This window comes from Microtus pennsylvanicus, chromosome 5, assembly GCF_037038515.1.
Source record: "Microtus pennsylvanicus isolate mMicPen1 chromosome 5, mMicPen1.hap1, whole genome shotgun sequence".
NCBI lineage: Eukaryota > Metazoa > Chordata > Mammalia > Rodentia > Cricetidae > Microtus > Microtus pennsylvanicus.
This window is the reverse complement of record NC_134583.1, coordinates 98,054,331-98,065,149: the sequence shown is the minus strand read 5'-3', so window position 1 is coordinate 98,065,149 and position 10,819 is coordinate 98,054,331.

Below are 10,819 nucleotides of genomic sequence, written 5' to 3'. Positions count from 1 at the left end.
GGGTCAAAGAAGAATCAAAGAAAGAAATCAAATTTTCCTTGAGTTAACTGAAATTGATAACCCAACCCAACATTGGAGGCACATTAAAAGCAGTTCTAACAGGGGAATTTATATCTATAGGCATGCACATCAAACAACTAGAAACAGTACAGATAAATGACTGAATGATAGAAATCAGACTTTGGAAAACAAAACAATTGCAAATCCAGTCAATGACAGGAAATGATGAAAATCAGAACATAAATTAATGAAATAAAAACAAAGAAAACTACATAAAGAATCAACAAATTTAAGAGCTAGTTCTTTGATATGATAAACAAGATTGACAGACTCTTGCCCCCAATTAACCAAAAGAGATGACCCAAATGAACAAAATCAGAGATGCACAGGGAAACATTTCAATAAACATTTAAAATTCAGAATATAAGGAAATACTTTTAAAAAACTGTATCCTAAATGACTCCAAAAATTCTACCAGGGAACTCCTACAACTCATAAGCACCTTAAGTAATATAGCAGGATACAAGATTAATTAAAAATATCAGTAACCTTCCTTTATACAGATGATAAATAGGCTGAGAAAGAAATCAGAGAAACAACACCCTTCACAATAGCCACAAATTAACTAAAGGACTACAGGAAAAGATCCAAATTAGTAAAATTAGGGACAAAGGGAGACCTTTAAAAAGGAGCCAAGGAAATTCAGAGAATCATAAAGATATACTTTATTCCACAAAATGGGAAAACCTAAAGGAAATGGATGGGTTTCTTGATGTATATGATTATGACCTTCTAAAGGTAAATCAAGATCAGATGAGCAGTTTAAACAGACTCAAATCCCTAGCAAAGTAGAAATAGTAATTCAAAGTCTCCCCTCACCCCCAAAAAAGTCCAGGGCCAGATAGATTCAGGATTTTACCAGACCTTCAAAGAATTAATGTCAATACTCCCCAAATTATTTTCCAAAATATAAACTAAAGGAATATTTTCTTGTTCTTTGTGTGAAGACATTATTACCCTGTGTCTTAGTTATTTTTCTATTGTTGTGAAAATTCACCACGATCAAGGCAATTTATAAAAGAAAGCATTTAATTGGGTACTTATAGTTTCAGAGACTGAGCCAATGATCATCATGGTGGGGAGCATGGTAACAGGTAAGCAGACATGGCACTGGAGCAGTAGCTGAGAGCCTACGTATGAACCACATGGGGAGTGTGTATAGACAGGGAGGGAAGGAGGGAGGGAGGGAGGGAGGGAGGGAGGGAGGGAGGGAGGGAGGGAGGGAGGGAGAGAGGTCCCACCTTAGTGACACATTTCTTCTGAAGTCAAAGCATTTTATTTTTGCAAAGGATATGACATTAAACATTAAAGAATGCTTAAAAACTCCACCAAAAACTTCTATAACTAGTAATTAACACACAAAAATCAGTAGCCATATATACAAATAGTAAATGAACTGAGAAAGAAATCAGGGAAACAGTACCTTTCACAACAGCCTCAAAAAATATCTTGGGATAACTTTAACCAAGCAAATGAAAAACTTTCATAAAAACAAAAAACAATAACAATAACTAAAAAGGCTTTAAGACATTGAAGAAGGTATCAAAAGACAGAAAGATCTCCCATGCTCATGGATCAGTAGGATTAACATTTGAAAATGTCCATCCTACCAAAAACAGTCTACATATTCAGTGTAAACCCCATCAAAATTCCAACACAATTCTTCGTAGATATTAAAGAAACAGGGGCTGGAGAGATGGCTCAGAGGTTAAGAGCATTGCCTGCTCTTCCAAAAGTCCTGAGTTCAATTCCCAGCAACCACATGGTGGCTCACAACCATCTGTAATGGGGTCTGGTGCCCTCTTCTGGACTGTAGGCATATACACAGACAGAATGTTGCATGCATAATAAATACATAAATATTTAAAAAAATAAGAAACAATTTCCAACTTCCTGTAGACACATACACAACAGCTAAAATAATTTTGACTTATAGGAACTACTAGAGTCATCACCATCCCAGATTTCAAGCTGTATTTCAAAGCTAAAGTAATAAAAGCAGTGTGGTGTTGGCATAAAAACAGCAACAGCCACGTTGATTAATGGAATTAATTGGAGACCCAAACATAAGCCCACAAATTTATGAACATCTGATTTTTTGACAAAGAAGCCAGAGATAAACACTAGAAAAAGACAGTAATTTCAAGAAATGGCGTTGGTCAAATTGGATGGATATGTATTAGACTCTTGCGCAAAACTCAACTCCAAGTGCACAAAAGATCTCAACATAAGACCAGACACTCTGAATCTGATGGAAAAGAAAATGGGAATAAACTTGAACTCAATGGCACAGGAAAGGACTTTCTTAACAGTAGCACAAGCACTAAGACCAACAATTAATACGCGGGGACTAATTAAGCTAAAAAGCTTCTGTATGGTAAAGGACAGCATTATTCCGGCAAAGCCTAAAGATTAATAAAGATCTTTATCAATTATATATCTGATAGAGGGTTAGTATCTAAAATATATAAAGAATTAAAAACCCTGAACATGAAGAAAACAAACAACCCAACTAAATAATAGGGTTCAGAACTAAACAGGAACCTGTCAAAAGATGAACACGTGTCTAAAGAAATGATCCCAACGTCCTTACCTATTAGAGAAATGCAAATTAAAACTACTTTGAAATCTTACTCCAGTCATAATGGCCAAGATCATTACCACAAATGACAGCACTTGCTGAGAAGGATGTAAAGTAAGGGGAACACCCACCCATTGCTGGTGGGAGTGCAAATCTCTACAGCCACTATGGAAATCAGTGTGGTAGTTCTTCAGGAAGCTGAGAATGTAACTAACTCAAGAGTCAGCGTATCACTCTAGGGCTTGTAGATCAAGGTCTCTATATTCTGCTACAGAGATAGGTGCTTATCTCTGTTCATTGCTGTTCTATTCATAATAGCCAGATATTGGAGCTATTGGAGACAGTTTAAATGTCTATCAACTTATGAATGGATAATAAAAATATGGCACATTCACACAATGGAATATTATCTGGCTATTAAGAAAAATTAAATTATGAAATTTGCAGATCAATGAATGGAGCTAGAAAAGAAATCATTCCAAGTGAGGTAACACAGATCCAAAAGACAAATCCTGTGTTTTATCTTTCGTGTGGATGTTAGCTTTTAAGATTTCTCTGTTTTCTACAATTGGAATAACTACAGAGGTCAAGTACCTATTAAGGGATTAGTGGGCTTGAGAGGATCTCCCAGGAAGGAGAATTAGAATATAGTGTTATAGAGAGACAAAGGGGAAATTAGAAGAATTAAGTAGCGAGGTGTATGGGAGAGAAAGAAGAGAATATGGGGAGAGACAACTCATACTAAAGGCCAGTTGAAAAATCATATGGAACCCTACTACTGTACACACTTCCTAAAATATATACATATAAGAAAGTAATCTAAAAGAAGTAATAAAGTAATAGGGAAGACAATGCCTCAACTAGACATCTATGTCATTAAGAAAAAAAAACTCTAGTCCCAGGTTACTTTCCATAACCTGAAAGTAAGACTCTATTGCTAAATACAAAGTTTACTTATGTCAGTGGACATAAAGAAGTTGAGCTGGTGTCTAACTAGAAGTTTCACCCCTACTAACTGAGTTCATGATACTGGAAGATACCAGAGGATAAAGGTAATCATGAATATTACCCAGCTACTATGACCTACCACAGTGACCTACCTGCAATAGTGTCACAAATGTTATGGAAGTAACAACAACTTTTTAAATTTTAGTTAAAGGCCTACCCTATAATATGAAACCCATGACTGATACTTTTAAATTGACCAAGAACCTGAGACTAGCCAGTTCACAGGCCTCGAAGAAAACCTACCAATATTATTCTGCTAAATGAACATAGCAATAAAATGACTCCTAATGACATTTTGCTGTACCCATAGATCAATAAGCTTTTCCTTTTAACATCTGGGAATTAACACAGAGACCCACAGCTGGGCAATGTGCAGAGAGTAAGAGACTTTGAAATACTCAATCCTAAATGGGGTGTTTTCATCAAAACCACCCTGCCTCCAGGCTCAGGAATCTATGCAAAAGAGGAGGTGGAAAGGTAAGAGTCAGAGGTGATAAATGGCTCCAAGAAAGGGTGTCTTCCAGACACAATACTAGAGCTCCTGTGCAGAGACTACCACCAGTGAGCACATTATCATTCTAGATAGGGAAAAAGAAAGAAGGAAACAATACAAAGGATTCCAGCTAACTCAAACGTTCCAGAAAAACTCCCTTGGAAAGCTCCATCTAGTGGCCTTCTTAGAAGTCACTGCTGTTTTTTTGGTTTTTTGTTTTGTTTTGTTTTTCTGCAAGGAGTCTAAAAATGTCATTTTATATTTAGGCCCAAGACTTAACTATTTTGAGTCCTATTATTGAAGGAAAAGAACAGAACAACTATCCAGTAGATAATTAATAGAGTTCCTTGTGGACATAATCACAGCAGAACACTGTGAACACCTGAATATTTGAGACTTCTCATTTTCTGCTTCCTCGGGGCAACAGGGAATTGGCTATCTGATGTATGCATCTGTTGATTTCTTCCTTTGAAAAAGTGTACTTCCTGAGAGCTGTGTGGAGCTTTCCTTCTCTTTATTTCCTATCTCCATTTCAACCCACATGCTCCCAGAATGTCAGTCTTGGACTCCATCCTAGGAAAACAGATGCTGCCTACATGCTCAGAATTCCCTTTCTCCGGAGAATACACTGCACACATCCAAATCTGAACTTGTAGGCACCTAGATATCCGCCAGTAAGTGGCCTCCGAGAGCACCGAGAGCTCCAGGTCCCTCATGACTGCCTAGGGACTCTCCCAGTTTCAAGGAAGCAAGTACTTGTTTGCAGGAGTGCGATAGTCTCTCCTGAATCCAGTCCAACATTTGTTATAGTATCTCATGGGCTCAATTAGAAACACAAACATTTCGAAAACTTTGCAGTTTCTAGAGATTGGTTCTATTCTCAACGGTGTCATACCTAGTAAAAGAGACGGCCAAAAGTGTATGTAGAGACATTATGGAAGATGGTATATGAACTCCTGGCTTCAACTGTTAGTACAAAGAAATGAGCAAGTCTATCCTACGAGCCCATTACCACTTTCTTTCCCTGGAAAAGGCATTGGGTTACTCTACTCTTATAGATGAATGCGATAAAGTAGTCCCACACTAGCTCAAAACTGAGTATGATAAAGGGTTTTTTATTTAGGGGTAGACTCACTGATCCACAGTCCTCTGCAGGGAGCAGGAACCAAATCCAGTATCAGCAGCAGAGAAAAAGAGAGGGGTGGAGGGGGAAGGAGGGAAGGCATACCATTTCTCCATCTTGGTTTTATAGTACCCCAAGACAGCACCCAAAGTGGTCCAGCATCTCAAAGGCCATTGGCTGAAGGAGTTCCCCCAGCATACTCTCTCTTGGGGACAAAAGCGTCTTCAGCTACACTCTCCTAGGCTGTATCTAAACATTCCCTCTGCTGTTTTCATCTCTAGTGCTACTCTCAGATGCCCAGCTTCCTGGAGTTGCTCTTTGATGAGAAGACCCTACCAGGACCAACTGAGATCACTTTGTCTTTCCTGTTTGGGTCACAGCCATGATCACCTCTAACCATTGAGCAATTCCCCGACAAACACCCTTTCACACCACGGCTCAGTCTCCTGGATTTACCCCGTTCGGTGGTTATAGAAACTTAGTAAGTCTGTCAATATTTGTTCATAGGTGGAACTTCACTGTTAAAGCCTGGGTTCCTCCCAAAACTTAAATCACTAGCAGCGCAAAAAGATCTTTCCTGCATTCTTAGTTCCATCTTCTCATTGTATAAGTAAATTGCCTGAGGTCACAGTCATGAATCTTAGCAAATATCATAATCCAAGAACAAGAACTAGCAACTGGGCGTTGTGGTCCACACCTTTAATCCAGCACTTGAAAGGCAGAGGCAGGCAGATCTCTGTGAGTTTGAAGTCAGCTTGTTCTACAGAGCCAGTCCAGGACAACCAAGACTTTGTCGAAAGAAAGAAAGAAAGAAAGAAAGAAAGAAAGAAAGAAAGAAAGAAAGAAAGAAAGAAAGAAAGAAAGAAAGAAAGATCAATTTAACAGTGACTTCCATATACAAATAAAGAGCAATGCAGCATGAATACCCAATCACACATAATTTATTTTCTCATCTAAAATATACTTTCTTAGCCGGGCAGTGGTGGCACACGCCTTTAATCCCAGCACTCGGGAGGCAGAGGCAGGCGGATCTCTGTGAGTTTGAGGCCAGCCTGGTCTACAAGAGATAGTTCCAGGACAGGAACCAAAAGCTACGGAGAAACCCTGTCTCGAAAATCCAAAAATAAAATAAAATAAAATATACTTTCTTTGTAGTAACTTATTTGGGCTTTCCTATAGTGGCATTTCATTTGTACTTTAATAAATAAAGCTTGCCTGAAGATCAGAGAGTAGAACAGCCCCACTGGTCAGCCTTACAGACCAGACAGTGGTCACACACACCTTTAATCCCAGTAACCACACTAGTTGCCATAGAAACCGGGTGGTGCATGCTTTAATCCCAGTGGTGCCTGACTTTAATCCCAGCCCTAGAGAGAATTATAAAACAGCTCTGCAACACAGTCTCACTCCTAGAGAAGGCAGGATTGCCATTTTGGACTAGGGTAGAGGTAAGAGCCAGTGGCTGGCTGCTTTACTTTTCGGATCTTCAGGTTGAACCCCAATTTCTCTCTCTGAGTTTTATTAATCGTGCTTTGCTTTCCAACTGCTCTGAGATATATAACTATCAGGCAAGTATCATAATCCTTTAAGACATCAGAAATGGAATGTCCAGACAGTCAAATAACTTTCTTAAAATATCTCCAATGGTATAGCAGAACTTCATCTACAATCCTGGCCTGTGTTAAGACCGAGTAGGATGTCAAGTCCTTTGGGAATATGCTAAAGAGTGATACAGTTGGAGTCATTTGGTAGAATTATTTTTAGCTTTTTGGTAATTCTCTCCACTGACTCCCAGAGGACCGAACCACTTTGCAATTCCTCCCGCAGTGGGAAAGGGTCCCTTCCTCCCACACTCCATCTAGCATCTGTTGTCTTGTTGTCCACCATTTGCTGATCTTTGCTATCCTAACAGGGGTAAGATGAAATCCTGAAGTTGTTTCAATTTGCGGTTCCCTAATTGCTAGAGATGGTGAACATCTTTTTGAGATACACCGTAGCCATTTTCCCCTTCTTTAGAGCGTTCTCTGTTCAGGTCCCAGGCTCACATTTTGAATGAGTTATTGGTTGTTTTTTTTTTACTACATCTTTTGAGTTCTTTTCTCTGAATACTAATCCTCTGTTGGATTTATAACTGGCAAAGATTCTCTCTCAGTCTGTGGGCTTCCTCTTCCCAGCTGATTGTTTCTTTAGCTGTGCAGAATCGTTTTAGTTTTATGAAGTCCTACTTGTCAACTGTTGGCCTTAATTCTTTGACAGATGGAGTCCTATTCTGAGAGTTCTTTTATGTTCTCTATCATGTTGAATACTTCTTATGTTTTCTTCTAGTAATTTCAAAGTTTTAGGTATTAACCTATTTAGAGTTAGTTTTTTGTGTGAGGTGATAGATATGGGTCTAATTTAGCTTTTCTGCATGTCTGTCTATGTCCCTGTCACTCATCCCACAAAGCCTGTAGCTGTAGGAAGCCCAAGGAAGCTATGGAGAGACACTTGGGGGTGTGGGAACTAGGAAGCAGTCCAGCTGAGCTCCCAGCCAGAAGCCAGAACCAGCGTGTCAACCCCATAAATGTGCCTTTGTAGGTCAAAAGGTCCCAGTCAGGACATAGAGACTGTCTACATCCTGCCCTGCCAGGTTGGAAGATCCACAGACCAAATAAAGAATTGCTAGAATTTTAAGTCCATAATTTTGCTATGGTTCGTTTTATAACGAATAACCGGAATCTACCTTTCTAAAGCATATGCTGGTCCCCTTTGCGTCCCTATGGCAAAACACCTGAGACAAACAGCCGGAAGAAGACAGAGTCCTGTTGGCTCCTGTGTTACATGTGTCTGCGCATGCTCAGCTGGCTTCCATTGCTCGTGGGTTAGGGGAGTGAGAGCACCATGAAGGGAGGCCTATGAAAGAGACCTGCTCACTGCAAGGCCTCTGGGATGCAAAAAGAGAAAGAATGTGCCTGGATCTCAGTATCCCATCTAGGGACTGTCTCAAGGAGCTAACTTCCTCCCACTAGGCCCTGCCCTGAATCACTCCACCTCCTGATGAGGCACAGGCTAGTGACCCATTCAACACACGGCATTTGCCGAGACCGGACCTGTAAACAAACACATAACATCAAACTGGTTAAGCACTGTGAACATTTCCGTGTTTGTTACACCTGGTCTTTTTCATATGAGAAAAGTAAATGAAAGCAACCCCTTTCTATTTAAAAAGCAAGAAAAAAAGAGATAATTAAACAAATTGTTTTAAAATGCCTCCAACCCTAAATAATAAAATCGTACTATAAATATGTTAGTATTTGGTACAAAACTCTGTGAAAAGAATTAAGCCCTCGAGCCTTGACTATTCCTCGAAGGCCTTCTAAACATAGGAAACCAAAACTGAAATTCATGTCACTTTGTTAATGGCATCACTTAAAACTATAAGTTAATTAACTAATTAACAACTTAATTAACTCAGCACTTAATTTACTTACTTGAGTTCACTTAAATTCCCTAGACATGATTTAATGAACTTTCAGTGTAATTCCTGACTAACCATGTAAATTGTGCGATGTGTATCTGTTCAATTGAGGAGACATTTCTTGAAATTAAACAATTTAAGGCAGATGCTAAGCCTAACTGTGTGAGTTTTCTTTTCTCGCCAAGAGAAAACTTGAATTGAATTTCTGGTTTAGCAGTTCTCCCACACTGCACTTTCTTTTCTTTCAAAAGCAAAAAATAAATGCCTGAATGTGTTGATTTGCTTAAATATATCAAAATTAAGTTCACAAATTATCAAGCCAAAGTGAAACATTTTTATAATATATATTAAAAGTGTCTTTCTAGGTTCTTTTTAGTTTTGTTGGATATATTAATTAGACATAATAATACCCATTATGACATTTTATACATGTATATATATATTATTATATTTACTTCCCATTATCTTCACTTACTCTCCCTCTACTTCTGCTGATCCCTTCATCTTCTCAAGGAGTGTGGCTTCTCCTGTCACATCTTTTAGCTTTGTTTGTTTGGCTTTGGTTTTGGTGAGCCAATGAGTCTCATTCAAGTTGCTTATAAGAGTTGGGTATGGGTCATCTTCAGGAACATGGGCTACTTCTCGGAGGCTGTGCTAATGCAGGAAAACTCCCTCCCCCAGCAAACATTAACTGCCCACAGAGACTCATGAGCTCCTTCCTTCTCCGTGATGGGACATGGAGGAGCCTTGTCTTGTGCAAATTTTACATGGGTTATCACAGCTGAAAGAACTGCCTCTGGGTCAAACAATGCTTACAGAGCACAAGAGAAAAACCAACTGTGCGTTTCTGTTTCTCACGTGTTTACTTATTTCACTCATTTGTTCACGTAGATGAAACTGCATTGCTCATGGTGTCATCACTGGGATTGCTGTATTCTTACTATTTTCCTGATAGGGCATTGTTGGCGAAGGCCGCTTGTTCATTCCGACTGCCCAGAACCAAAATAACCACACAGAAACTGTATTATTTTGATACTGTTTGGCCAATAGCTTAAGCATATTTCTTAGCTAATTCTTATTATCTCCATTAATCTGTGCATCACCACAAGGTCGCGGCCTACGGGCAAAATTCTGACAGGCTCTGGCAGAGGCATCTGTCTCCTGCAGGCAGCTGCACGGCTTCTCTGACCCTGCCTACTCTCTCTCTCTATATCTCTTCTAGCCTGGATTTATTCTGTTAAACTATTGGCTGAAAGCAGCTCCAATAAAAGCAAAACATATACAGAAGAGAACCCCACGCCAGGTTATTTTGTTGATATTTTTACAAAAACCTCCCTCTGAAACAAACTGCAAGCCTTTGCAAATCCAGCTCTTCTTCAAATGTGGGTTTTAGAAGCAATGACTTAACTGCGCTAAACCCTGGAAAACAAAGACAAAATATGAGGGTCCCTTGCTCTCATAGAGCTTACACGTTGATAGGATGGGTGGGGTGGTGCTGCTATACAGTTTAACCACACACAGCATGCGCTAAGTATATGGAGAAGGAAGAAGAGCCGAGTAAGATGGGAAAGGAAAGTCTGGTGGGAGAAACAAAACTTGGAGGGAATGAAAAATGGAGAGCCTTAAGAACCTCACGCCTAGCAAATCATGTGCAGAAAGTCAGAAAATAAAGCAGGTAATAAGAAAAGCATAAAACTGATCTCATCTGGTGAGAGCAGAGGTCACACGGTACATGAAGAATGGCAGGCCTAGGGCCCAACTCTAGAAGGCTCCCTGGAGAATATACTGAGAGGCGTCCCTCATGGGGGCAACCCCAAGACAGAGGCACCAAATTTCTGGGTTGAGAAAAAGATCCCGCGAGGAGAGACGGACACCCCAGCCCCCTCAGGTATGACATGCGCCATCTAAGTACTTTGAGAGTACATAGGTTGAAATTATCATAGGAAATAGGCTTAATCTTTTCAAAATAGTGATCGGTATATAAGTATAATAATGATCTACCCATAAAAAGCTTACATGACAGTTTGCTGTTCAGGGTGTATATTTTAAGTGTACTAGTACCCCCATGTTTGCCTCAAACTATTCAGGTTCTATATT